Consider the following 18992-nt stretch of genomic DNA (forward strand, 5'->3'; position numbering starts at 1 on the left):
TAGGAGGGTACGTGTAGAATCAGGATACAATAATGCATCCTCGATCACAATTTCAGTACCCATGGGGAGGGTAATAGTTGCTCGACCAGAGCCAACTATCACAGCATCGCGTCCGGCGATGGTCAAAACTTTCCCATCTCTTTTCTTAAGAGTCTGAAAGTATTTGATCTCCCTAAGTATAGAGTTTGTGGTACAACTGTCCACAAGGCATAATTCCTCTTCCGTCGAGTTGTCATCATTATGCATCTATACATAAATAAAAATTCTAAATAAGAATTTTATGATGCAACTTAGTACTATACATAACATGATATTAAATATCACAATGTCGAAACAATATTACAATAATGGTATGGCGACTCATCCAATGAGTTCGCACTACTCACAGGACCCAACACTGGTCTGTAGAGTATGTTACATCTCAAAACATGAGATTGTATATCTCTACTTATTACAACAACATTATAAAGACAGTATAGAACAACCACACAAGCCACAGTGATTATGATCAAATCTCCAAGCATGAGAGATTTATGCCAAATCTCCAAATGGATCCTTTGACATATACTCAATGATCATATCATCAGTTTCATCTTCTTGTAGAAGTGGAGGCTTGTTGTCAACCACATTGAGGTGCTCTTTAGCAAGAGTGTTCTTCAGGTCACCAGAAGCCAGTGAAGAACTTCCAACCTCAATTGGTGCTTCAGTAGAATTGAAATGAGCCTCAAAACCAGGCTTATCAGACTTTGGCTTCTTTAGGGATTGTTGATACAAAAGAACAAGGTGCTTAGGGCAAGTGCAATCCCTAGCAAAATGGCCCTCAGTACCACATTTAAGGCAAGCTCTATTGCCCTTAGATGGTATAGGCTTGCCATTTCCTTTTCCTTTTCCTTTACCTTTCTTGTGGAATTTGTTCTTATTGAATTTGCGAGGTCCAGGAGGATTCTTGAAGTTTTTCTTGAATCCTTTCTTATTCTCAGTCTTATGCACATTGAAATGTACCTCAGGCAGGGGGCAGACCCAGGAGGGCGCTGCTGAGCATTCTTTAGAAGAAGCTCATGATGCTTTTCTGCTTGGGTCAATGTGTGCATAAGTTGAGAATATCTCTGGAAATTACTAGAGCGATACTGCTGATGCAATATCCTGTCCTCTGGAAGCATGGTAGATAGAGTCTTCTCTATCTTGTCTGCTTCAGAGGGCTCTTTCTCACAAAACTTCAATTTAGAACAAATGCTATGAAGAGCATGGTTATATTCTGCAATAGATTTAAAATCTTGCAGTCGAAGGTGGTTCCACTCATGGTTGGCTGACGGCCATATGAGTTCCTTCTGCTGTTCATAGCGCTCTTTGAGAGCTTTCCACAAGTTGTGAGGGCATCTTTCCATAAGGTACTCTTGCTTAAGGTCCTTATGGATGTAAAGCCTCAAAAGGAAAAGTGATGTGTTCTTTTTAACCTCATTCACTGGATCAGTACCAGTGATGGGTGCTGCAATGGCATCAATGATCCCACGAGAAGCAAAAGTTATTTCAATATCTGAAGCCCAAGTTGGGTAGTTATGCCCATCAAGGGCGAGTTCCTCGAACTCTTTGGTTGACATGTTCCTACAGTCATTACCATGGACATCCATTAATTTACGTATAAATTAATAGTCACAATGGTGATGTTGTAAGCTCAATATGCAAAAATCCTTAAAAATTACATATGTAATGAGTTCCTTGAAGGTTCCAAACCTTCCCATTGAATAAATACTTTGAATTTTAGTAAGCATAGTTTAGATAATCCTCAAATTAATGAGGTAGATCTAGTAGTGGGCAAGAAACTTGCTGCCTAAAAGCATGGTTTCTGGGCTGATAAGTTCACGGATGAACAAACCGCAGCCAATGCTTAGGTCTCCACTACCAGCTCTACTATATCAAAGTAAAATTCAATAACTCTTACATGTGATATGAGTTTCCTGAAGGTTCCAAACCTTCCAATTGAATAAATACTTTGAATTTTAGTAAGCATAGTATAGATAATCCTCAAATTAATGAGGTAGATCTAGTAGTGGGCAAGAAACTTGCTGCCTAAAAGCACGGTCTCTAGGCAGATAAGTTCACGGATGAACAAACCGCAGCCAATGCTTAGGTCTCCACTACCCATGCTCTACTAATTATCAAAGTAAAATTCAATAACTCTATATCCTGTTATTTTGGATAGCACGTATAGGTAGTCATCCCGAGAGATCACTACAGGAATCCTAATGATTCCCGTCGGCCACAATAATTCCCGTCGGCCAGGGAAAAAACCGACGGGGATAACGTAACTCCCGTCGGCTAGACCTTAGCCGACGTGCATAATGTAACTCCCGTCGGCCAAGGCGTAGGCCGACGGGAGTTAACTTAACTCCCGTCAGCCAGAACATAGGCCGACGGGGATTACTTAACTCCTGTCGGCCATATCGCAAGCCGACGAGGATAAGCCTTTTATGAGCACGCGGGCGAACCCGCGCGGGCTCATTCCCTGTCTTTCTTCCCTGGCCGCGCCGCCGCTTGTCTCTCTGCCCTAGCCGCCGCCGCCTCTCACCGCCACCGCGCCGCCGCCCCTCCCCGCCGGCGTGCCATCCCGGCCGCGCCCGTCCGTCCATGCCACGCGCAGCGTCGCCGCCGCCCGTCCTCGGCGCCGCGCGCCAGTCACCGCCGCGCGCCAGTCGGCGCCGCCGCTCGCCCGGCCGCCTGTCCCCGCCGCGCGCGCGTCCGGACGCCCCTCCCCACCACGCGCCCGCCCGTCCGCCGCCACTGTGCCCGCCCTCGCTCGTCTCCGCCGTGCCCCACACCGCCCACATCGCCGCCGGGCCTCCCATCGCGCCCACAAGCGCCGCCGCCGCCTCTCGGAGCGTCGTCGCTGCCTCCTCGAGCGCCGCTGTCACGCCCAAGCGCCGCCTACGCTCCCGACCGCATCTCCGAACCGACTACGACACCCACATGAGTTAATTATGTGTGTACATGTTAATGCATGGGATTGTGAATGTTAATTATGTGTGTACATGTTTATTTTCGTCGGTTTTTTATGGCCGACGGGAGTTAACTTTCATGTGATTAGTATTAATTTAATAACACATGTGATTAGAGTGTGATTATAGTTAATTTAATATCACATGTGTGGCTTCATGTTAGGTAATTATTAATTGTATATATAATTATTTATGTATATATAATTTGATGTTATTTGATGTTATTAATTTGATGTTAATTTGATGTATATATAAATTGATGTTAATTTGATGTTAGTTAATTTGATGTTATTATTTGATGTAATTATTAATTGTATATATAATTATTTATATATAATTTGATGTTATTAATTTGATGTTAATTTGATGTTATTTGATGTTATTAATTTAATATCACATGTGTGATTAATTTGATGTTATTTATGTGTATATATAATTATTTATGTATATATAAAGTTTTACTACTTACCTATAGATGTATATACGTGTGACGTGTAGAAACGTGATTGTCTCACACACACTCTTTACGTACACAGCCGCAATAATGGGTGATAGACGTGATTGGATGTATGAAGGTTTCAAGAAGGGTGGGTGTCACACTAGTGAATGGTTTGCCAAGACGCAGATGTTTCTGGACCATGCAGCTGCTTTGTCACAAATAGATAATATTAGGTGTCCATGCAATAAATGTAGAAATATGACGAGCCACACCAAGAGGCAGGTCACACTACACCTATGTTCGCATGGTTTCGTGCCAGGCTATAAGGTCTGGTATCTCCATGGTGAAGATGTTGAACGAGCAACAGAAGTAGAAGTTGATGACGGTGAAGATGATGTTGATAGGATGGACCAAATGCTTGAGGATCTGCAGCCTGAACTGGCACCAGATCATCATGATTCACCTACACCGGAGGTTCAGAAGTTCTTCGACCTACTCAAAGTGTCAGAAGAGCCTCTTCACGGGCACACTGACGTGACCGTACTGGAATTCGTGACCCGGCTGATGTCAATCAAGTCCAAGTTTGCATTCTCAATTAATTGTTACAAGGAGCTTGTGGATTTGATTAGCGAGGTTCTCCCTACGGGTCACAAGATGCCCAAAGACATGTACCAGTCCAAGAAATTGCTTGAAGGTCTTGGTATGGAGTATGAGAAGATTGATGTTTGCCAAGACAACTGTATGCTTTTTTGGAAGGAACATGGCAGAGAACAGAAATGCTTAAAATGTGGGAAGTCGAGGTACGTGGAGCTTATAAATGAAGATGGGGAGAAGGTGGTGACAAAGGTTGCACATAAACAGCTTCGGTACATGCCTCTCACTCCTAGAGTGAAACGTTTGTTTCTCTCGAGGAAGACCGCTATGCACATGAGGTGGCATAAAGATTGTATGGACAGACAAGATGGGTTAATGGTGCACCCGTCAGATGGTGATGCATGGAAGGCTCTTGACAAATTTGATCCAGATTTTGCCTGCGATGCAAGAAACGTTCGTATCGGCTTGGCAACTGATGGTTTCACGCCGTTCAATATGACCGCTGCGTCGTATTCATGTTGGCCTATCATTGCCATACCGTACAACCTTCCACCTGCTCTTTGCATGAAATATGAGTTTATGTTCCTATGTCTTGTTATACCTGGGCCTGAGCATCCTGGCGTACGCCTCAATGTGATGCTTCAACCACTGATTGAAGAGTTAAAGAAGCTATGGCAAGGTGTGGAAGCCTATGATTGCTTCAAGAAGCAGAAATTCAATCTTCGTGTTGCATATCTGTTCTCGGTTCATGATTTTATGGCGTATGGTATTTTCTCTGGATGGAGCGTGCATGGTAGATTGACGTGTCCTTATTGTGCTAAAGATACAGATTGTTTTCGTCTTAGTGCTGGTGGCAAGATATGTTACTTTGATTGCCATAGATGTTTTCTACCCTTCAATCACCCCTTCAGAAGGCAGAGAAAGGAATTTAGGAAGGGCACCATCGTCACGAAGGGACCGCCCATGCGACGTAGTGGGATAGAAATTACAGAAGAGCATATGAAACTTGTCCTAGACGAGAGTGGGAAAAGGTATCAAGGTTTTGGTGAGGAGCATAACTGGACTCACATATGTGGCTTGTGGGAGCTTCCTTATGCTAAGTCATTGATTTTGATGCACAACATCGACGTCATGCATCAAGAGAGTAACTTTTGCCAAGCCCTCATAAATACATGCATGGATTTCCCTGATAAAACGAAAGACAATGACAAGGCACGCATGGACTTAGCAGTGATATGTGATCGTCCAACCCTAGTGCTTAGAGAAAACGGAGGCAAACCAAAAGCTGACTATTGTCTGAAATCTAAGCAACGGAAAGAAGTGATGAAGTGGATGAAGGATATTAAATTCCCCGATGGTTATGCCGCTGGTTTTAGAAGATCTGTGAACTTGAAGACAATGAAGATGAATGGACTGAAGAGCCATGACTTCCACATAATTATGGAGAGGCTCATGCCTGTAATGTTTCGTGGATACATTTCAGAAGCTGTGTGGAAAACGTTAGCTGAAGTTAGCTATTTCTACAGACAGTTGTGTGCTAAAGAAATCAGAAGAGATGTGATGGAACAGCTGGAGAAAGAGGCACCAGTGCTTTTGTGCAAATTGGAAAAAATATTTCCACCGGGTTTCTTCAATCCTATGCAGCATCTCTTTATACATCTTCCATATGAGGCTAAGGTCGGTGGTCCTGTTCAGTATAGGTGGATGTTTCATATAGAAAGAGCTTTAAAGAAGCTTAGAGCAATGGTGGGCAATAAGGCAAGAGTTGAAGGATGTATTGCGGAACAATTTAAACTTAAGGAGGTAGCACACTTCACAAGTTGTTACTTTGCAGAAGAACATAATGTATTTGCTCGAAAGAAAAGGTACCATGATGATGAACGAGAGATGCCTCCTTGTAGTGATCTTTCGATTTTTCAGACAAACGGCAAAGCCGTTGGTCCACCCAAGGCATATCACCTCAGTATGGAAGAACGGAAGTCTGCTTTACTGTACATGTTCACGAATATGCCTGAGGTGGAGAAATATTTTGTGTAAGACTTATTTTCTTAAACTGTTCATATGTGAATTAGTTTATGTTATCAAATATCTCATGTCACACAATAATATTTGACAGCGAGTTTGATGAACAAAACATGAGGTGTCTCGGTAGGCCAACAACGAGAGACATAGACAAATTGCGACGCGATGGTATGCATGGGCGACCTAATTTCATTATGTGGCTTCGGGACCGTGTAAGTCTTAATTATGTGGGTACGAGAGCTAATTTCAGTTAACTAATATTATAGAATTTGCTAATGCTTTGTGGCATAATTGACAGTTTGGGGAGGAAATGAATTTGAATGATGACTTACGTCAGTTATCTATTGGAAGCGTAACTGCCAAAAGCTATGGACGTTACGACGTCAATGGATATCGCTTTCGTTCAAGCATTTTCGAATCAAGTCATCCTATGGCCACCACTCAAAATAGTGGAGTCGTTACTAGGGCAACTGACATGGAAGGACACGAAGCCTGCTATTACGGGAAAATCAAAAATATAATCGAGATTACATTTGCTGGAAATAAGCCTTTAGCGCTAGTTTTCTTTGAGTGCAAATGGTATGACCCGAAGTATTATAGGATCGAATTTGGGATGACACAGATCCAACCGGAAAAATTGCTTCAAGGACACGACACGTATATCCTTGCCCATCAAGCAGACCAAGTTTATTTCTCGACATATCCATGCAAAAAGTTGTCTAAATGGAGGGTTGTGTACAATGTAAATCCCCGCGAACGCCTATACACTCCTAGTGAGAACGAATATCAAATTGGTCACCTTGAGCAGGTTGATGAGGTGTTTCAAGGGAAAAAAATTTGGTGCAGCACTGCTGCAAACTAGAGTGGTTTGCAGCTCCTCACAAAAAGGAGGATAGACCCCACCCGTAGCAACAATAATACAACTAAAACGTTATCTGCTGGACCTACAGGTGGGGTCTATCCTCCTTTTTGTGAGGGGCTGCAAACACTCTGGTTTGCAGCAGTGCTGCACCAAATTTTTTTCCGTTTCAAGAAGAAGAGTTGCCAACTAGTTTTCATATTGATCCTGCACCGGCATTAGATTCACTAGTTGCAGACGTTAACGACTTAAGTTTTCCCGAGAGACGGAGAAGACAACCTGTTAGGAGAAAAGTTAAATGGCGACCACTGCATAGAAGAGAACAAATAGATCCTGATTTTGATGATATTTAACAAGTAAAGTTGTTTTGTTATTTCATTTGTTTCTATTTTAACTATTATGTCATTTTTGATGCACTAATGAATAATTTCTTATTTTTTTATGCAGGATGCCGCCAAAATCAAAGAAGTCAGTGAAGGGGCTGTTCAAGGGCATGAGCCTTTTTCAGGGCAGTTCTTCTAGCAGCAGCAGACGTCGAGAGCTGTTGAGCGCGGTACATGGAGATGAGGTAACATATCTTGTACAAATAAATTTGTTTACATATTTACAAATAAATCTTGAGTTGTATATACCAGGATGAGCAGCACACTGAGGAGCAGCACAATGAGGCTGAGCAGCACATTGAGGAGGTGGAGCACAATGAGGAGGTGGAGCACGTGACATGGGACCAGGCCGCACAGCATCACCAGCCATGGGACCAGTGGGACCACCAGAGAGAGCAGCAACAGGCGTGGGACCAGTGGGGCCAACAGGGCGAACCGGCTGACAACCCGATGGATGATGGCTCGGGAGGCTCTTCAGCGACACGCACACGTCGCTCAAGAAAAAGCCATTCAGTAAAGCCTCGTCACGCGATAGAGCGAGAGGCTGATAGGACTTTAATCATGCCACATGGAGATCGGTGAGTGTAATATATTAACTTATCTCATATAACTATTATGTGTATTATTAATGTTTTTGTGTAATGCAGGAATTGGGAGGACCTATCCTTCGACGGCAAGGGACACCACACTCAGGTTAACCTTACGTTGGGTTCTCTTTGCCGCCTTCACTACCCTGGTATAGTGAAGGTGTCAAACGGTGATACCGAGGATGAGGTGCTCGTCAGTACCTGGGACGAGTACAAGTTTAAAAAGGAATGAAACCACACCGACAGACAGGGACTTGTGCGTAATGACTTTTGGGTATGAATTCTTTATTATTTTTGTTATGTTTCTTAATATTGTAAATCTATGACTTATACCATTGTATTTGTATTCTTTATGTTGTAGCTTCGATATCGGTTGCCTGACGGAGAGGATTACATGGGGCACGCTGAACGTGTCTTCCAAAACAATGCAAAGAAGCTGGTGAAGGATGCCATATACTATGCGAGAATTCAGGCTACAAACCTGTATTTTCAAAAGCATCCAGAAGAAGCAGGCCCCTTGAGTAAAAAGGAAGGGTCCTCAAAGATATATTTGACTGAGGATCAATATCGTGAGGTTAGTATTCAATTTGTTTTACCCTTTATATTGATTGTTGTGATTGATATAATATGTAACATTGTGTGTGCAGGTGATGGTTCCATGGATGGCGCCCGTGCCTGATGCGTACTATGCTTGGTGTCGATATTGGGCTTCCGAAGGCTTCCAGAAAGCGTCAGCGCATCACAGACAATGTCGAGGAACCAATCCTAACCACAAGTTTGGCGGTGATGACATGATACGAAAAGCTAAAAGAATGGTAAGTTTGATCTAGCTATGTCGATCAGCAAATAGTATGATTTCTTATGAATGTTTTTTGTTTATACAGGAAGCTACGAGTGGCCAAAAGCCTAGTGACATTGAGGTCTACCAGGAGGGCCACAAAGGACCAGACCCGAACAACCCTGACCAGCTCTGCAGCCAGACAGCCACGGATCGCTTGGTGAGTTTTGGCCCAAAAGTACAAACGTTCAAAGTATAGAAATTCCTGCATTTGTAAGGTTGTGAATGATGTATAGGCGGCATATGGGGAGGAGATGGTTCGTCGCCATGGCCCTGACTTCGACTGGCGTCATGAACCGGTGGATCCCTCGGTGGTGTACGCAAGTGGTGGTGGCAAAGCGCATGGACGGTAAGCTCTAACTTATGAAATTATATGGTTGACACTAAATTGATTATGCAGTAATAACATTTTTTGAATCACTTATAGATACGCACTCTTCGACGGATTCATTGACTCGTCGTCGGTGAGATCTCAGAGGACGGGTTCGTCTTCCCGTAGCTCATGCTCTCGTCGACCGAACGAGCAGGAGTTAGAGATTATGAGGATGCGTGAAGAGATGAGACAACAGCGCGAATTTATGTAGGCTTGCAATGCCCATAACTAAGCGATGTATCAAGTGAGTACACATAATCCGAACTCTAAATTATTATATTTCAATACAACATCTTCAGTAGTAACACATATGTTTAACAGTTAATGCAGCAACAGGGCATGGCAACAAATTTTCCACCGCCACCACAATGGAGCCAATTTGCAAACACACCAGTTCCACCACCACAGTTCAACACCCCACCGCCACATATACCTGCACCTGGAGATAGGGTACGTTTCATAACTCTCGATTAATTTATACACTTGTATATTTTTTGGTATTTGTATTTAACGTGTTGATATTTGCTAACTTGCATAGGTTACGCCTGAAGCGGGTGGTAGTGGGTCTGATCCAGCAGGGACTGGATTTGTTGACTCGCTCTTCGCATTCCCTCCTCCTGGTGGTGGTGGCGGCAGCGGTCAAAGCTCTAACCACCCAAGTGGTGGTTATCTCTAAACAATTGAACTCGTGCTCATTATGTTTTTAACTCCTGGACGTTATGTTTGTGTAAACACTTGATCTTAACTCGTAGCAGAAATGTTTGTGTATGTTATGTGACGGATTTAACCTATAATGTGTTTGTGATGTGTACGCTCATGTGGATGATATATATGTTTGTGATGTGTATGTTTTGTGATGTGTATGTTCATGTGGATGATATATATTTTTTGTCATATGTTTGTCTGTGGAGAAATGTCTAATTTGGTGGTGTTGTTGCAGAATTATAGATTAACTCCCGTCGGCCCAGTTAATCCTCGTCGGTTTGACCATAGCCGACGGGAATTAACTATTAATTCCCGTCGGCCCAGTTAATCCCCGTCGGCTGACTGGGCCGACGGGAGTTAATTGTTAATTCCCGTCGGTTGTCCTGGCCGACGGGAATTAATTGATAACTCCCGTCGGTTGTCCTGGCCGACGGGAATTAATTGATAACTCCCGTCGGTTGTCCTGGCCGACGGGAATTAATTGATAACTCCCGTCGGTTGTCCTGGCCGACGGGAATTAAATGATAACTCCCGTCGGCCATTAACTAGCCGACGGGGATTAATTATTCCCGTCAGCCGCCGACGGGAATAATCGTATCCCCGACATCTAACGCCCGTCGGCTAACAACCGACGGGAATAAGCCTTAAACCGACGGGAATTACTTATTCCCGTCGGTTTAAGGCTTATTCCCGTCGGTTGTCGGCCGACGGGAATTAATTGATTTCCTGTAGTGGATGTAGACCTCATAGAGATAGGCATTCCAAATGCTGCCACAAGCACGGTCTCTGGGCTACTAAATTCTATAAAAGAATTTAGTGCAGCCAATGCTTAGGACTCTATCTCCCTATGCTCTTAATCCAAAATAATGTAATTTCATTTTTGCATGAGTTTTATTAAGTCTGAACTTAATAAATGCTAAATTTATATGCAAACATAAATGAATGCGTAAATAATAGCAAGTAGAGATATGTGAATTATTAATGTAGAACAAATAATAATTCACGAACTAAAATCTGCTATATGTACAATAAAACAGATATGTCTTTACAATATATACAGTCTAAATTACAAATTTAGATGCCTAAGATAACTTTGAACTGAAGTTACATTTAAAACAGAGTCTTATACTGAAATTCAGACTTTAAAATGGTAAAATAAACCATTCTGGGCCCTGGAAAACAGCCCAGGCAACCTGCCAGGCGGGCCTGGCAGCGGCCTAGTGGCCAGCACGCCGGCCCAGCCTGGCTGGCCGGCCCAGGCGGCCTACCAGGGGCCCAAAACGCATATAATTGATGGGGGCGGCTAGGGTTTTCAACCCTATCCGCCCCTGTAGCGCCGCCAGGGAGTCTAAGGCTCCCAGCCACCGCCAGCAGGAGCCATGCGCCCGCGCCTAGCGCCTCCGGGAGGCCGCGCCGAGCGTGCCTTGTGGGGGCCGCGCCGAGCGCGTCTGGTGGGCTGCGCCGAGCCGCCACCAGAAGGCCGCGCCGAGCCTCCATGGTGGCCCGCGCCGAGCGCCGCAGGAGGCCGCGCCGAGCGCCTGCGGGAGGCCACGCCGAGCGCCGCCTGGAGGCCGCGCCGAGCGCGCCTTGGCTGGCCGCTCCGAGCGTCGGGCATGCCAGGCCGGTCTCTGGCCGGAGCCGTCGTGGCTCCCCACGCTGGGGAGCGGTGCCGAGGTGGGCCGCGCCGAGTGCCCTCGGGAACCGCGCCGGGGCCAACGCCTGTAGTGGCGCGCGCCATTGCCGAGGCGTTCCGCCTGGCCGGCCGGTCCGCCTGCTCCTGGTGCCAGCCGTGCCATCGCCGAGCCGCCTCGGATGCCTCGCTGAGCCACCGCCCGCGCCACTGCTCCACGTCGAGGAGCCGCGCCGAGCGTGCTCCTCCACTGCCCGCGCAGGGGCCACGCCTCTACCCCGCCCCTCCCCCCAAAACGGCCGACATGGCGGCCAGATCGAGGGCCATTAGGCCCTCCCATTGGAGGAGGAAGATGAGGCCACCCCATTTGGGCGATGGCCGGTGAAGATAATGCGTCCACGTGGAGCATCGACGGCATGCGGGGGCTGTCCACGACGGGCAGCAATGGTCCCGACGACCACAGACACTGGTGGAGATGGCGAACGACGAGCAACTGCCGCTGCAGTAGGCGGAGGCGGTGGTGGTGCCGCCAAATCGACATCCATGGGGGCCGATGCACACGATCCCGCGTCAAACACCGGCTCCGGTGGCGACGGGGATGCAGTGGGGAGTCTACACTCCACCACCGGCAGCGGAACCACCGCTGTCCATCCATGGAGAACGTAGAAGTGCACATTTTGCACTTGCACACGGCGTTCAGGGATCGCATGCACCGGTGGAAGCGCTGCGGCTTGACCAGCGGCGAACGCCTCCAACATTGAATCATCAACAATGTGCAGAACTTCGCGCATACGGCGTATGCGCATGGAAACGGTATGTTCCATACCTTGCTGTTGATGTGTAGATCGATCTTGCTGTTCTTCCTCTTTCCCTTCTCTGATTTCTTCTTGAGACAGTGCTGATAACGTGTTGCAATCTCTTGCAGTGCTCAATAGTGAATCAGTGGAGAGACAAAAAGAGAATGAGACAAATGACCAAGTTATTCTGTTTATTGCAGAGATCTCCTTTATATACATGTGTACAAAGGACATCTGACCCTTGGATCAAATAACTGTAGAATGGACGGTTGGATGGGTCTTGATCATCTATACTACCTATTAAGACTCTAAGGGGTAGGCTGCCCCATTCCTGGTTCTGCCATTCCCATTCCCATGCGCGACGAACATGTGTGTCATTCCCATTCCCATGCGCGACGAACCTGTGTGTTTTCATTCCCATTCCCAACTCATGTGTGTTTTTATTCCCATTCCTCCCATTCCCAACTGTGTCCCGCGCATGTGAACCGTTTCCCATTCCCAACTGTGTCCCGCGACCGCGTGCGACTAAATTTTTACCCAAAAAAGCTAGCTGCGTGGGTTAAAGCCCGCAGCCAACCAAGACTACACATGTTGTAGTGCGCACTAGACCTTATAAACAAGTGTGTGCACAGTTTAGTGAACAATGTGGTACTATTTTTAGTTTGCCAATACGAATTACACTTTTCCTGGGAGGCCCATCTGCTTGTGGCCTAGAGAAGCCCACAGTGCTTAGCGCGACAGCGGCCTCCCCACCCCCGCGCGCAGTGTCCACAGGCCCACCCCGCGCGCCCCTCGCGTGCGCTGTGTGTCCGATTCCTGGTCCGCTGCGGACGTCTTCCCCCCTCGCGGCGAACCGATGCAACACAATCTCGATCGCAGCCTCCTCTACCAAACCCTAGCTGTCTACGCCCGTGCTGCCACCATGGAGTCGATCCACACGGATCTAGCGCGCACGCAGGAGGAGGCGCTGGTGACCGACCTCGCGCTCCACCTGCTCGACCAGATGCCCCGCCGCTTCGCCGTCGCCCCCTCATACGCCGGTTGTAGTGGCCGCGGCGCTGCTGGTGGCGTCGCTGGCGGCATTCTGCGGCACGGATCCGCTCCGGACGGGCAGCATGGTGGACTTCCCGGGGTTCGAGTCCCACCTCGTCGACCTCCCTGATCCCGACGAGATGCCGACGCACGCGGACGAACGGGAGCAGCTCCGCGGAGCCGAGGTGCGGTTTCGCGGCGAGGTGCAGGGGCCCGAAAGCGTCGCCTTCGACCCGCAGGGCTGTACACGGGCGTCGTCGATGGCCGGGTCGTCTCCTGGGACGGCGAGTGGTGGGTCCCATTCGCGACGGCCTCCCCGCGCTGGACGCAGGAGCTCTGCGGCGGGCCCATGGCCTCGCCGCTGGAGTATCTCCCCAGCGAGCACATCTGCAGCCGCCCGCTCGGGCTCTGTTTCAATAAGATTGGGGACCTGTACATCGTCGACGCCTACTTCGGTTTGCTCAAAGTCGGCCCCGAGGGCGGCTGGCCACACCGCTCGCAACGGAGGCCGAGGTCGTGCGCTTCAACTTCACCAACGACCCCGACCTCGACGACGAGGGAAACATCTACTTCACTGACTCCAGAATCCACTACCAGAGACGGTCTGTGATGCCATGCCCTCGCTCTACTCTGCTCCTATTTAATCTGATTGATTCGACTCTTAGACTGGTCTTGCGTTGTGTTATGCATGGCACATGGCAGTATGATCAGTGACTTAGCTTTACTTTGAAATTAAGCTGTTTGCAGCCAGCAATTCAGAATTACATATTGGTTGTATTCATTAGTCGTTAAGGCAACAACAAAATAACCCTACTTCTGTGTTGCGAATTCTTATGGGCTCGTTATGGTGTATTGGAAGTAATAATCCATGACACTTGTGCTTTCCAATAGTTTGTTTGGTACAATGTTATTGATTTGCCAGATTATTCTGCTGCCTGCTTGATTAGATAGTATGCCCAGATATTGAACGACACCTGTTATGTGTTTACTGCAAACTACAGGATATGGGGTGATCAAGGCCAGGCTGCACTGGAGAAGGCTAGCATATGCTTGCTTAACTGTGGTCCTACCGGAACCGAAGCATTGAAGAATCTCATGCTTGGAGGCATAGGAAGTGTGACTGTTGTTGATGGCTCCAAAGTTGAAGCATCTGACCTGGGGAACAATTTTCTGTGTAATTTCTTCGCTATGTGATTCCACATATTCTTCTGAATTCATCCCCATGAAATTTATGGAACTCATATTCTGGTACCTTAAATTTGCATGCAGTGGATGAAGGATGTTTGGGGCAACCAAGAGCTAAATTTATATGCTCTTTCCTACAAGAGCTTAATGACGCTGTTAAGGCCAAGTTTGTTGATGAGTCTCCAGCGCATTTGATAGATACTAATCCTTCATTCTTTTCCCAGTTTACTGTTGTTATTGCTACCCAGGTGTGTTCTTCAGTCTACTTTTAAGATTTACAAGAGCAACTGGTGCTAACCTGAACTTTTGGGTTTATGAACACTTGTGTTCTATGTAGAACAAAAATGTTTAAGATATGGAAAAACTCGACCTGGGGGGGGGGGGTAAGACAGTTCCTGGCCATTATATTAAGAAGAATATCTTCTCACGCAAATCGAGAAAACCCTTCAACCCCTGCCTCACCATATATAGCGGCACTGTAGCCCATATGAGAATGACCGCGACCGGGGACCGGACCTTAGACCCGTGGTTTGGTGTGAGATAGACGATGCGATTTTTTTACCCCAACCTAAAATTCGCTCCTACGGGGAGTCAAACTTAGTACCTGAGGGGTGCTACTCAGGCTACCTAACTAACTCAGCTAGAGGCCCTTCTGCATGTTTAAGATATGAAACCAGTAAGACAAATATTAGAAGATTTCATAGCTCTCAATAACCATAAATATCATAGTTCAATTTATGTTCTAATAAAGCTTATACTTTGTGAAAGAAGTTTATATGAAAAAATGATTCTTAGTTATTAATACACTTTGGATGTTATGTCTCTCCTATGTACCAGACATCTTTTAAATTATTGTTATGCCAGATGCCAGAGCAGTGCATTGATTCGGTGCATTAGGCAAACATTATACCTTGTGCATCAGTTATTATAACCCAGTTTCTGTAGACATATGGTTCTTTGATCGGAACATGGCTTTGGACCAGGCCACTCACTGTTCTGTCAAATGCATACAATACACAATAGCTAATGCGTAGCTGCCGTCTTGGCATTGGTGATGGCAAAACTTTGTACTAAGGGTCTGTTGGATGAGACCCTGGAGTATTTTTGCCTGGATAGGTCTTTGCCTGTGCTCCGTATGGATGACCCTAATATGCTTCCTGAACCACGCGAGTCATCCTCGGCTAGGCAACCAAAATTTTAAGTGCCTAGGCTAATGACAGCAATTAGTTGCTTAAATGTCAGAAAAGTAACAGATAACGATGGAACACAACTCAATCAGCACAATTAATTTGATAAAACTAATTAAATATGTTGGCATTACTATAAATATGCACATGCAAAATTGAGTATAGTTATTTTTAAAATCAACTATCATAATATAAGCCATATGGCTTCATTTGTTGGTTTCCAACCCTTCACCAGGGAAAAAGAATGTAAGGGTGATTAATTATTTTATTGGATAATCCTTATACAACAAACTCTTACCGTACCCCACTCTTGTGTCCATTTATGAATTAGTTATATAACAAGCTACAACAACCATACTTCATAGTTGATGGTACAAAATGCAATGAGAATCAATTATGGAAAACAAAAATCCAGCTAACAAATGTTTTTCTTGTAGCATATGCATGAGAAAGAACATGAATATGTACTTTGTGCTTATGCACCATTGTGGCGTGCGGCCCGACGCCTACATGTTCCCCTCGGTACTCAAGGCCTGTGACTGTGTGAATGGCTGCAGGGTGCAGGGACAGACTCCTGTTCCCCGTGGTACTCAAGGCCTGTGATTGCGTGCATGGCTGCAGGGAGGACTCTTGGTTCACGGCGAATAGAGGTACAATCCTTATATAGATGAGATGACTGAACTTTTAATTAGTTAGTTAACCTCTAGAATTAAGGAGACTACAAGGACAAATTAGCGTTGTATAGGCGCGGGAAGCCGGGAACAAGGAAACACCAGTAGACTTGACAAAGTACTTCCGTGCCACAGGAAGGAAGCAATACATATTTTTCTGGGTTACGGTTACGGGAGACTACCAAGGAAAAATTAATCATAGGCGACTCTTCACACCAATCCTCTTCCTCCATTTCTCTTCCCGTACCCTGGCCTGGCGGGGTCGCGCTTAGCCAGCTTTGCAGGTCTCCTCCGTTTAAAACATGGCACCTAGCTGTTTTGGTGAGAAACCCTAGATTGATTGGAGTTGGATGTTCTGGAGTGGCGAGGAACCCTAGATTGATTGGAGTTAGATGGATGCTTGCTCGTTTTGTTAGTTCCTTTACCGTCCCTCAAATCCAAACATTCCTTGCTAGGACTGGTACGGTGCTCCAGCTCATCTAAAGCAGTTTGCCTTTTGGGGAATACTGGTTTGTGTTCGTTTTTCCAAAACTGTCTGGGGTTCCGCACGCCCTGTGTTTGAGACCCCTTTGGATTTATTGTTATAATGAGTTTTGCTTGCCCGGTGTTCAATTAGTGTACCATTGAATTTTTAGCAGAGCACTGATCAAGCGTTTTGTTCCAAGGTTTTTTAATCAGTTCTAATGCCCATATATTATCTCATACATGTGTTGATTTCTACACATTTTGAATTTCATCTTATAATCAAATCTGGTCTGATTGACTGTTGCCTTTTATTTTCTTTTTAGTAACTTTTTGAGTACCAGTGATGTAAAGGGACACAAGCTCTAGCAATGTTTCTGCTTCTCATGTAGGCCGTGTAAGACGTCGCAAACATCCAACTGAGGTTAGTAATTTCTTGTTCCTTTTGCTCTTTATTGCGCTTTGCTCTCTCTCTCTCTCCCTCTTTAGATTTCAGCTAATACACTGAAACATGGTTCAAGCTAGAGCAGCAGCCTGTTTTAGGTGTTCTTTTTCGTACTAATCTTGGTCATTTTTTCAGGCTACCACAGATGGGAATAGAGCTAATGGACAACCATTGCTTGTCAATGATCAGAACAAATATAAATCAATGCTTACCCATACATATTCTACAGTATGGATGATTAGAGGCTTTGCCTTTATTATTTATATGGGTCATCTATATATCTGGGCTATGGTGGTTGTGATTCAAATATACATGGCAAGAGAACTTTTCAACTTACTCAGAAAATCCAGTGAAGAGAAACAACTGCCAGGGTTCAGGGTCCTGAATTGGTAAGCAATGGTTCATTTTGATTCTACCAAGTTTAACCAGAAATTTGTCAATTTCACAGCTGCCATGCTTTTCAGCAGTATTTTTTCCCATTGTGACGTTTATGCCCAAGTATTATTTCCTATTGTAGGCATTTTTTTCACGGCAATGTTGTACACTTATGGACGCTTTCTTAGTCGTCAGCTGATGAATATAGTGACTTCAGATCACTTGCTTTATAAGTGAATCTAGAACTGTGTAGAGAAATTGGTTAGGATGAAATAGAAAGAGATAGGTTGTACACTTATGGGCGCTTTCTCTCTTTATGTGCCATGTTGGATGGTTCTCTCTACTTCCAGTTCAGCCTGCATACATTACTAATAAATACCATAATTTTGAACCCGGAACAATGTAGAGAAATTGGTTAGGATGAAATAGAAAGAGATAGGATGATACTGTGTAGAGAAATTATGTTACAAGTGAATTACATGATTTGTGTATCTAACTGAACCTTGTAGTTATCATAAAAGAGACACTGACTTATTCGTGTGCAGATCTAGATGCCAACCATTAGGCATGATTCGATTCTAGAAGATCCTGATGGTGACACCTCACAACCACAACACATCTCGGACTACTACCATGTCAATCTCAAGAATGTGATGATAACATGACCATTCAAATTGGTGAAGTACTTCAGATGCAAATTGAGGTTCAGAGATAGTTAAATGAACAACTTGAGGTAAGTCACTGACACCACTAAGATAACGCTCTTGGTTCAGATAGCTTTTTCACATTGTAGATAAGGTAGGTTGAACAATGGGCTATCTCAAGCATTTTGGTTAGCACAATCCCAAATGACTTACAATTTGGAATGGAGGGAGTACAAGCTACCCTTTTAGATCAATGAATAAGATTGTTTAAGCTAAAAATATGCACATAGCAATTAGTTATTGTAGGTTGAAGAAACATATAGTCTGTTTTTTGGATAATAAAACAAATAGTTTGTTTAAAAACCAAACATGAAAATAGATCTCTCAAACACCAATTTATCGTTGAACTTCAAAACGTTTCGTGAACATTCTCATTAATGTAAGTATGCAATCTTCAACAGATGGCTTGCAACCTATATATGGTCCCTCATTCTAAATTATGATTTTAGTTATAGGTCATGTTTTTTTATCAACCTGTACGAGTCCACTCAATTTTGAACTTCTCCCATGCAGAAATGGTCATTTGTTAAATCTGAGCATAAAAGATCGGAAATCCAAGGGCTTATGGAATTGGTATTGCAAAGATTTTCATGTGATTCGGATCCTTATAAGGAAAGATAATTTATATACATGAGGGAGCCACCTATTGATTCTTTTGATGTCTCTGCATGTGGTAATAGTTTCATCTGAGATTGTCTCTACCTACTATAT

General features: G+C 45.1%; 2 long non-coding RNA genes and 1 pseudogene across 2 annotated transcripts; all 3 read left to right on the plus strand.

Annotated features, from left to right (window-relative positions):
* The first annotated feature begins 11976 nt into the window (after positions 1-11976).
* On the plus strand, positions 11977-14199 carry LOC103649508 (protein STRICTOSIDINE SYNTHASE-LIKE 3-like; annotated as a pseudogene).
* Positions 14200-14247: 48 nt separating this feature from the next.
* Positions 14248-14758, plus strand: LOC109944634 (uncharacterized). The gene is made up of 2 exons (XR_002267769.1): positions 14248-14426; positions 14522-14758. It is a non-coding gene; the product is annotated as an uncharacterized lncRNA (long non-coding RNA).
* A 1806-nt stretch (positions 14759-16564) lies between these two features.
* Positions 16565-18954, plus strand: LOC103648320 (uncharacterized). Its single transcript, XR_002267768.3, has 4 exons — positions 16565-17181; positions 17338-17591; positions 18123-18310; positions 18795-18954. It is a non-coding gene; the product is annotated as an uncharacterized lncRNA (long non-coding RNA).
* The last annotated feature ends 38 nt before the right edge of the window (positions 18955-18992 follow it).

The sequence above is a fragment of the Zea mays genome, chromosome 2 (genome assembly GCF_902167145.1).
Source record: "Zea mays cultivar B73 chromosome 2, Zm-B73-REFERENCE-NAM-5.0, whole genome shotgun sequence".
Taxonomy (NCBI): domain Eukaryota; kingdom Viridiplantae; phylum Streptophyta; class Magnoliopsida; order Poales; family Poaceae; genus Zea; species Zea mays.